We start from the raw sequence: 9,210 nt of genomic DNA, 5'->3' as shown, positions 1-9,210 counted from the left end.
AACAGCACCTGGGATAAATATGAGTGACCCATTGGGGATTTCTATCATACATATTTGCTGATTTTGAACTGTCTAAACCACAGTTCCATCAAATCTGGTAAACCTCCATTGTATCTACTTTGACTGAGATGCTTACCTGTCTATTATGCCTTTTGCACAGACCGCTGGATTTTATTGTTTTTATGTTGTTGTTTGCTATTAAAAAATTGAATTACACTATATCCTCCTCCCTACCTCTTTGTTTCATATACCAAATGGTGGAGATGGTCTGAGAAGAATAAGTGAACCTTTGAACAAATAGAAGCGCTGGTTAAGTGGTTTTCTTAAATTTTTGTTTATGTTTATCAGAGTAGGAATGACCTCATCCGGAATGCCCTTTTCCGCTAGGATCCGGCGTTCGACCGCCATGCCGTCAAACGCAGCAGCGGTAAGTCTTGGAACAGACAGGGCCCCTGTTGCAACAGGTCCTGTCTTAGAGGAAGAGGCCACGGATCTTCGGTGAGCATCTCCTGCAGATCCGGATACCAGGCCCTTCGTGGCCAATCTGGAACAATGAGAATTGTCTGTCCTCCTCTTTTTCTTATTATTCTCAACACCTTTGGGATGATAGGAAGAGGAGGAAACACATAGACCGACTGGAACACCCACGGTGTCACTAGGGCGTCCACAGCTACCGCCTGAGGGTCTCTTGACCTGGCGCAATACCTCTGCAGCTTTTTGTTGAGGCGGGACAACTCTCCTGGATGCAGGTCGTGTCTGCTGAGGAAGTCTGCTTCCCAGTTGTCCACTCCCGGAATGAACACTGCTGACAGTGCGTTTACATGATTTTCCGCCCAGTGAAGAATCCTGGTGGCTTCCGCCATTGCCACTCTGCTCCTTGTGCCGCCCTGGTGGTTTACATGAGCCACTGCGGTGATGTTGTCTGACTGGATCAGAACTGGTAAGTCGCGAAGCAAGGTCTTCGTTTGACGAAGGGCGTTGTATATGGCCCTCAGCTCCAGGACGTTGATGTGAAGACAAGTTTCTTGACTTGACCAAAGACCCTGGAAGTTTCTTCCTTGTGTGACTGCTCCCCAACCTCGGAGGCTCGCGTCCGTGGTCACCAGAACCTAGTCCTGAATGCCGAACCTGCGGCCCTCTAGAAGGTGAGCACTCTGCAGCCACCACAGGAGAGATACCCTGGCCGTGGGGGACAGTGTGATCAACCAATGAATCTGTAGATGTGACCCGGACCACTTGTCCAGTAGGTCCCATTGGAAGGTCCTCACATGGAACCTGCCGAATGGAATGGCCTCGTAAGATGCCACCATCTTTCCCAGGACTCAAGTGCAGTGATGCACTGACACCTGTTTTGGTTTCAATAGGTTCCTGACCAGAGTCATGAGTTCTTGAGCCTTTTCCGTTGGAAGATAAACCCTTTTCTGGTCCGTATCCAGAATCATGCCCAAGAAGGTCAGACGAGTCGTAGGAACCAGCTGCGACTTCGGGATATTGAGAATCCAGCCGTGTTGCTGTAACACTCTCAGTGAAAGTGACACGCTGCTCAGCAACTGCTCTCTTGATCTCGCTTTTATGAGGAGATCGTCCAAGTATGGGATAATTGTGACCCCCTGCTTGCGCAGGAGCACCATCATTTCCGCCATTACCTTGGTGAAAATCCTCGGGGCCGTGGAAAGCCCAAACGGCAACGTCTGAAATTGGTAATGACAATCCTGTACCGCAAATCTCAGGTACGCCTGATGAGGTGGATATATTGGAACATGAAGGTATGCATCCTTTATGTCTAGGGATACCATAAAATCCCCACCTTCCAGGCTGGCGATGACCGCTCTGAGTGATTCCATCTTGAACTTGAACCTTTTCAAGTATAGGTTCAGGGATTTTAAATTTAAAATGGGTCTGACCGAACCGTCCGGTTTCGGGACTACAAACAGGGTTGAGTAATATCCCCTCCCTTGTTGCAGTAGGTTAACCTTGACCACCACCTGTTGAAGATACAATTTGTGAATTGCATTTAACACAAACTCCCTTTCTGAGGGAGAAGCTGGCAGGGCCGATTTGAAAAACCGGCGAGGAGGCACCTCTTCGAATACCAGCTTGTAACCCTGAGAAACAATTTCTACTGCCCAGGGATCCACCTGTGAGTGAACCCAGATGTGGCTGAAAAGTCAAAGACGTGCCCCCACTGGGGCGAACTCCCGTAGCGGAGCCCCAGCATCATGCGATGGATTTTGTAGAGGCCGGGAAGGACTTCTGTTCCAGGGAACTAGCTGTGTTGTGCAGCTTCTTTCTTCTGCCCTTACCTCTGGCAAGAAAGGACGCACCTCGTACTTTCATGTTTCTCTGTGACCGAAAGGACTGCATCTGATAATGTGTCACTTTCTTAGGCTGTGAGGGAATATAAGGCAAAAAATTGGATTTACCAGCTGTAGCTGTGGAGACCAGGTCCGAGAGACCTTCTACAAACAATTCCTCACCCTTGTAAGGTAAAACCTCCATATGCCTTTTTGAGTCGGCATCACCTGTCCATTGCCGGGTCCATAGGACTCGTCTAGCAGAAATCGACATAGCATTGATTCTAGAACCCAATAGACCAATGTCTCTTTGAGCATCTCTCATATACAGATGTAGCCACCTTTATTTTGACTGGCTGAGGCGTTTGTCCCGATCGAGCATATGCAGCATACCAGGGCGTAGGGAGGCGCGCCTAGTCACAGAGAGACGTACCTAATCACACGGAGGCAGACAGAGCATTTGGCGTTACCTTTACATGTAATACCTGCGATCATCCACCAGATGTCGCCTTTTACAATCACCAGAGCGCATGCGTGTGGTCTCCCGTAAAATACAATACTGAAATATATCATAAGAACTACTTTACTAAGCGTCTCATTACGCTGTATACAGTAAATACTCATTACGCTGCATTATTTAATACAGTAAATACTCATTATTCTACATTATTTAAAACAGTATATACGGTACAGACGCAAATAGTACAGCATACAGTATATGATCCATCTACAGTACTTTATGAATATGTGAGCGTCCAAGTCCCGCAGACAAAACAACATAAAACCAGTAGTGTACACTGTCGCAAATGGACGTGTTAGAAGTTCACTATTGCCTCTTGAGATTAGGAATTTTGTACAGTATGTTAGCGTCCTAATCCCATAGCCATTACAGCATAATCAAAACCAATGGATTTATTCATCTGTCTGCGGCGAAGTGTTCCGCTACCTATACTCAGAGTCCCGAGTTCGATTTCTAAAGTACGAATGCATGTTAGTTTTTTCCAGACACTTTATTATTTTTTTATTCACATAAACCAGGGCAAAGCTGCAGGAGCGGTTCTACTGTTAAGGTTCTATGCACCGTACAGTACACATACAATTCTGTAGCAGGGCAGACTCAATAGAAATGGCTACCACCTATGACTCCTTGCCCCACGGAGGCCCTAGGCTACGGAGCAAGTAACAGTCCAGATTTTGCAGGCTATGGGGCAATGCTGAAGGAGCATCACAATCCCCTAGCTAAAATACACAGGGGCGATAGGAAAAAGCGAGGTCTATGCACATTACGGTACACCGGACTCAATCGCACAGCACACTGGCAAAATGGCCGCTGCCCCTGAACCCCCACCACGTGGCAGGCAGTGCTCGGATATGGAGTGAGAGATCGCAAAAGTTTTGCAGGCTAAGGGGCAATGGTGAAGGAGTGTCACAATCCCCTAGCCAAAATACACAGGGGTGAAAGAGATAAGCGAGGTCTATACACATTACGTTACACCGGGCTCGATCGCATAGCAAACTGACAAAACACAAGTTTTACATAAAGCAGGGCAAAGCTGCAGGAGAGTTTCTACTGTCAAGGTTCTATGCACCGTACGGTACACATACAATTCTATAGCAGGGCAGACTCAATTGAAAAGGCTACCGCCTGTGACTCCTAGCTCCATGGAGGCACTTGGCTATGGAGCAAGTAACAGCACAGATTTTGCAGGCTACGGGGCAATGTTGAAGAAGCGTTAGAATCCCCTAGCTAAAATACACAGGGGCAATAGGGATACGCGAGGTCTATGCACATAACGATACACCGGACCCCATCGTATCGCAAAGTGACAAAATGTTCGAGGCACGTGAACCACTGCCTTGTGGCAGCACTCAGCTATGGAGCGAGCAACGGCATAGGTTTTGCAGGCTATGGGGTAATGCTGAAGGAGCGTCAGAATCCCCTAGCTAAAATACACAGGGGTGATAGGGATAAGCGAGGTCTATGCACATAACGATACACCGTAAAGTTCCCCATGGTTTTGATTATGACTTTTCTTTGAACACGGTATTTTCCACTGCCTCGCCCTAAACCCATCCCACTTTCCACTTCCCCCCTGGGAGCCTGCAAAGTACATGCAGTAGACAGGGAGGGAGTTCCGATCAGGTTACAAGACATGTACAACAGTATACTACTGTATGTAGGAAAATCCCCCACCCACTCTGATTTATGTGAAACCTGTGTGCACCCTTCCATTGAATGTATAACAAAGAAAAAAATTATAATAAAGTGAATGTCACGGGAACATATATATTTTTTTTAAAAAAGGTTGGCACTTTGGGACTCAAACCTGGGACCAGAGGCGTATCTAGGGTAGGGCGAGTGGGGCACGTGCCCTAGGCGCCTTGGCAGGCCCAGGAGAGGGGGGCGCCACCGGTGTCCAGGGCATCATGCCCCACTCGCCCCCGTCAACCCTAAATGTGAGGGGAGGAGAGCGCAGCGTCTCTCCCTCCCCTCACCGCCGCTGCCAGCAGCGCTGCTGTGTACGGTCTCCGGCGTTAGCCAATCAGAGCTTGCGGACCGGCTCCTGATTGGCTGCCGGTCCGCGAGCTCTGATTGGCTAGCGAACCGGCGCCAGACAGCCGCCGGAGACCTGGAGCGGTGAGGGGAAGGAGAGGCGCTGCGCTGCGCTCTCCTCCCCTCACATAGCAACAAGCGGCCGGTAAGTGACGGGGGGGGGGGGGGTCCGGCGGAACGGGGGGGGGGTCCGGCGGCACAGTGGGGCATGTATCTGGCACCAAGTGGGGCCTGGCACTGTGGGGCATGTATCTGGCACTGTGGGGCATGTAACTGGCACTGTGGGGCAATGTATCTGGCACTGTGGGGCAATGTAACTGGCACTGTGGGGCAATGTATCTGGCACTGTGGAGCAATGCAACTGGCACTGTGGGGCATGTAACTGGCACCAAATGGGGCATGTAACTGGCACTGAGTGGGGCCTGGCACTGTCTGGCATGTATCTGGCACTGTGGGGCAATGTTTCTGGCACTGTGGGGCAATGTAACTGGCACTGTGGGGCAATGTATCTGGCACTGTGGGGCAATGTAACTGGCACTGTGGGGCAATGTATCTGGCACTGTGGGGCATGTAACTGGCACCAAATGGGGCATGTAACTGGCACTGAGTGGGGCCTGGCACTGTGGGGCATGTATCTGGCACTGTGGGGCATGTAACTGGCACTGTGCGGCAATGTATCTGGCACGGTGGGGCACTGTGGGGCAATGTATCTGGCACTGTGGGGCAATGTAACTGGCACTGTGGGGCAATGTATCTGGCACTGTGGGGAATGTAACTGGCACTGTGGGGCATGTAGTTGGCACTGTGGGGCAATGTAACTAGCACTGTGGGGCAATGTATCTGGCACTGTGGGGCATGTAACTGGCACCAAATGGGGCATGTAACTGGCACTTAGTGGGGCCTTGCACCGTGGGGCATGTATCTGGCACTGTGGGGCATGTAACTGGCACTGTGGGGCAATGTATCTGGCACTGTGGGGCAATGTAACTGGCACTGTGGGGCAATGTATCTGGCACTGTGGGGCAATGTAACTGGCACTGTGGTGCAATGTATCTGGCACTGTGGGGCATGTAACTGGCACCAAATGGGGCATGTAACTGGCACTTAGTGGGGCCTGGCACTGTGGGGCATGTATCTGGCACTGTGGGGCATGTAACTGGCACTGTGGGGCAATGTATCTGGCACTGTGGTGCAATGTAACTGGCACTGTGGGGCAATGTATCTGGCACTGTGGGGCAATGTAACTGGCACTGTGGTGCAATGTATCTGGCACTGTGGGGCATGTAACTGGCACTGTGGGGCATGTATCTGGCACTGTGGGGCATGTAACTGGCACTGTGGGGCAATGTATATGGCACTGTGGGGCATGTAACTGGCACTGTGGGGCAATGTATCTGGCACTGTGGGGCAATGTAACTGGCACTGTGGTGCAATGTATCTGGCACTGTGGGGCATGTAACTGGCACCAAATGGGGCATGTAACTGGCACTTAGTGGGGCGTGGCACTGTGGGGCATGTATCTGGCACTGTGGGGCATGTAACTGGCACTGTGGGGCAATGTATCTGGCACTGTGGGGCAATGTATCTGGCACTGTGGGGCAATGTAACTGGCACTGTGGTGCAATGTATCTGGCACTGTGGGGCATGTATCCGGCACTGTGGGGCAATGTAACTGGCACTGTGGGGCAATGTAACTGGCACTGAGTGGGGCATGTATCTGGCACTGTGGGGCAATGTATCTGGCACTGTGGGGCATGTATCTGGCACTGTGGGCCATTTTCAGTGGCCACACCCCTTCTGGAGTGTGGCCACACCCCTTCTGGAGCGTGGCCACACCCCTTCTGGAGCGTGGCCACGCCCATTGGCGTGCGCACAAGCTTCTTTTTGTGTGTTTTTTTTTGGGGGGGGCGCCATTTTCCATCTTGCCCTTGGCTCCGAAAACCCTAGTTACGCCTCTGCCTGGGACTCTCAGCGTGGGAGGTGGGAGCCTTCATCGCTAGGTTGGTATGGAAGGGGAGACAATTAGCTGCCGGAGGGTACCAACCCCAAGTTTCTGTGACCCCCACAAGGCTCATGGCAAGCGTCGGAACCCATGGTGGGTCTGAATTAACGGGCCCATTATAGTCTATGGGGAAATGGGTCAACTTTGTGTACTGATATCTCCGGTTCTGGGTGCCCCAGAGACTCGGGACTGGTACCATACAAAAGAGGAGACTCTTGGCTTTCGGGCAGACCAACCACTAGTTTATGTGACATTGGAAAGGGAAACAGGAAGCAACCGTGTATCGGGTCCCCCTCCAGTTGTCCGCCTAGCTTGCACAGGACGCAGGGTTTCTGGCTAGATAGGAAATACTGTACAGAAATGCTAAGCATGGTAATTTGACATCCGGGAACATAGGGAGGAGTTTTTATCTCTCTCCATTATACTTAGAAAAATTACACTTGCCACTGTACGTTACAAGCTCTTCGTGCTAATTAGTACACTAGTAGAACATACTGTACAGAGATACTGAGTACAGTGATTTGGAATCCACGAACTAAGGGAGGAGCTTTAATCTCTCTCCATTGTAATCTTTCTAAGTATAATGGAGAGAGATAAAAGCTCCTCCCTAAATTCCTGGGTGCCAAATTACCGTCCTTAGTATCGCTGTACTCTATGTTCTACTAGTGTACTAATTAGCACGAACAGCTTGTAACATAAAGTGGCAAGTTTAATCTTTCTATGTATAATAGAGAGATAAAAGCTCCTCCCTAAGTTCCTAGATGCCAAATCACCATCCTTAGTATCTCTGTACAGTATGTTCTACTAGTGTACTAACTAGCACAAACAGCTTTTAACTGGATGCCAAATCACCGTACTTAGTATCTCTGTACAGTATGTTCTACTAGTGTACTAATTAGCACAAACAGCTTGTAACGTACAGTGGCAAGTTTAATCTTTCTATGTATAATGGAGAGAGATACAAGCTCCTCAGTAAGTTCCCGGATGCCAAATCACTGTACTTAGTATCTCTGTACAGTATTTTCTATTAGGGTACTAATTAGCTGTTCGTGTAATGGTGTCCAGTAGCCTAAGAAGCAGAGCCTTGAAACTCACAGAAGTAGGTCTGCTTCTCTCTCCTCAGTCCCACGATGCAGGGAGTCTGTTGCTAGCAGGCTCCCTGAAAATAAAAAACCAAACAACTCAGGAGAGCTCCCTGTAATGCACCCAGTCTCCTCTCGGCACAGTAGTAAACTTAGGTCTGGAGGAGGGGCATAGAGGGAGGAGCCAGTGCACACCCATGCCTAAAGTCTTTCTTAAAGTGCCCATGTCTCCTGCGGAGCCCGTCTATCCCCATGGTCCTTACGGAGTGCCCAGCATCCTCTAAGACGTAAGAGAAACCAGGGTGCTACAAATGAACTGCGTGCACCACCTGTCGGAGTATGCTTACAGGTGACATGTTCCACCATACATATACAGGGCATAAACTGAAGCTCAAATACCGAGTGATTTGCACTACAGATTATGTTATATACATCCTGTGTTGACCCTGCTTGCTGTTTTATGTTGGCAAGACCATCCGCACGTTTCAGGACCGCATGGCGAACCAGATCATCGATACAACAGGCCATTGAGAATGGCATATCAGATAAGCCAGTAGCTAAACACTTCTGCAAGGCACGACACTCATTGGTATCACTCAGGTGTATGGTCATTGACCACATCCCAACCCCATCTCAGGGAGGCAAACGTGCCAGGATGCTTCTGTGGAGGGAGGCTATATGAATAAACACACTGGATACCATATGGCCTGGAGGCCTAAATAATTCCATACAGTATGGTATCTTCCTGGATACATAAAGAATCTACAAATAGATCTCAGTGATTGAGCAGATATTATATAAGTGGAGACAATTTGGAAGTTTATCAGCATCATTCTGTACAATACTTAATTTCTGCTCCATCTGACTTTACTATATATTGACTTCCATTTTTCACTTTCTATTTTTATTTTTTATAATTTCCTTTAAGGTTTGCGGTCTGTCTTTTGGATTCTGGGTAGTCTAAGCTTATATTCTCTTAACAAGTATCTATTATGTTAAGGAGAGTTATGGTAGACTTACCATTGTTAACGCTCTTTCTGCGAGGTACACTGGGTTCCACAGGGAAACATTGGGGTGTAGAGTGGCTCTTGATCCAGAGGCACCAACAGGTTAAAGCTTTAGGCTGTACCAGGATGCATTGGGGCGTTCTCTATAACCCCGCCTCCAGGCACTGTGAGCTCAGTTTCGTTAACCAGTCCAATGCAGGAACAGGTAAGAGAGAAGGTAGATGTTAGTCACATAGAACCACATTCTCATGACAGGAGAAGGGACCAGCAG

The sequence above is a fragment of the Pseudophryne corroboree genome, chromosome 4, assembly GCF_028390025.1.
Source record: "Pseudophryne corroboree isolate aPseCor3 chromosome 4, aPseCor3.hap2, whole genome shotgun sequence".
NCBI classification, from domain to species: Eukaryota; Metazoa; Chordata; class Amphibia; order Anura; family Myobatrachidae; genus Pseudophryne; species Pseudophryne corroboree.
The sequence above is the reverse complement of the archived record's forward strand: the minus strand, read 5'-3'. Positions refer to the sequence as shown.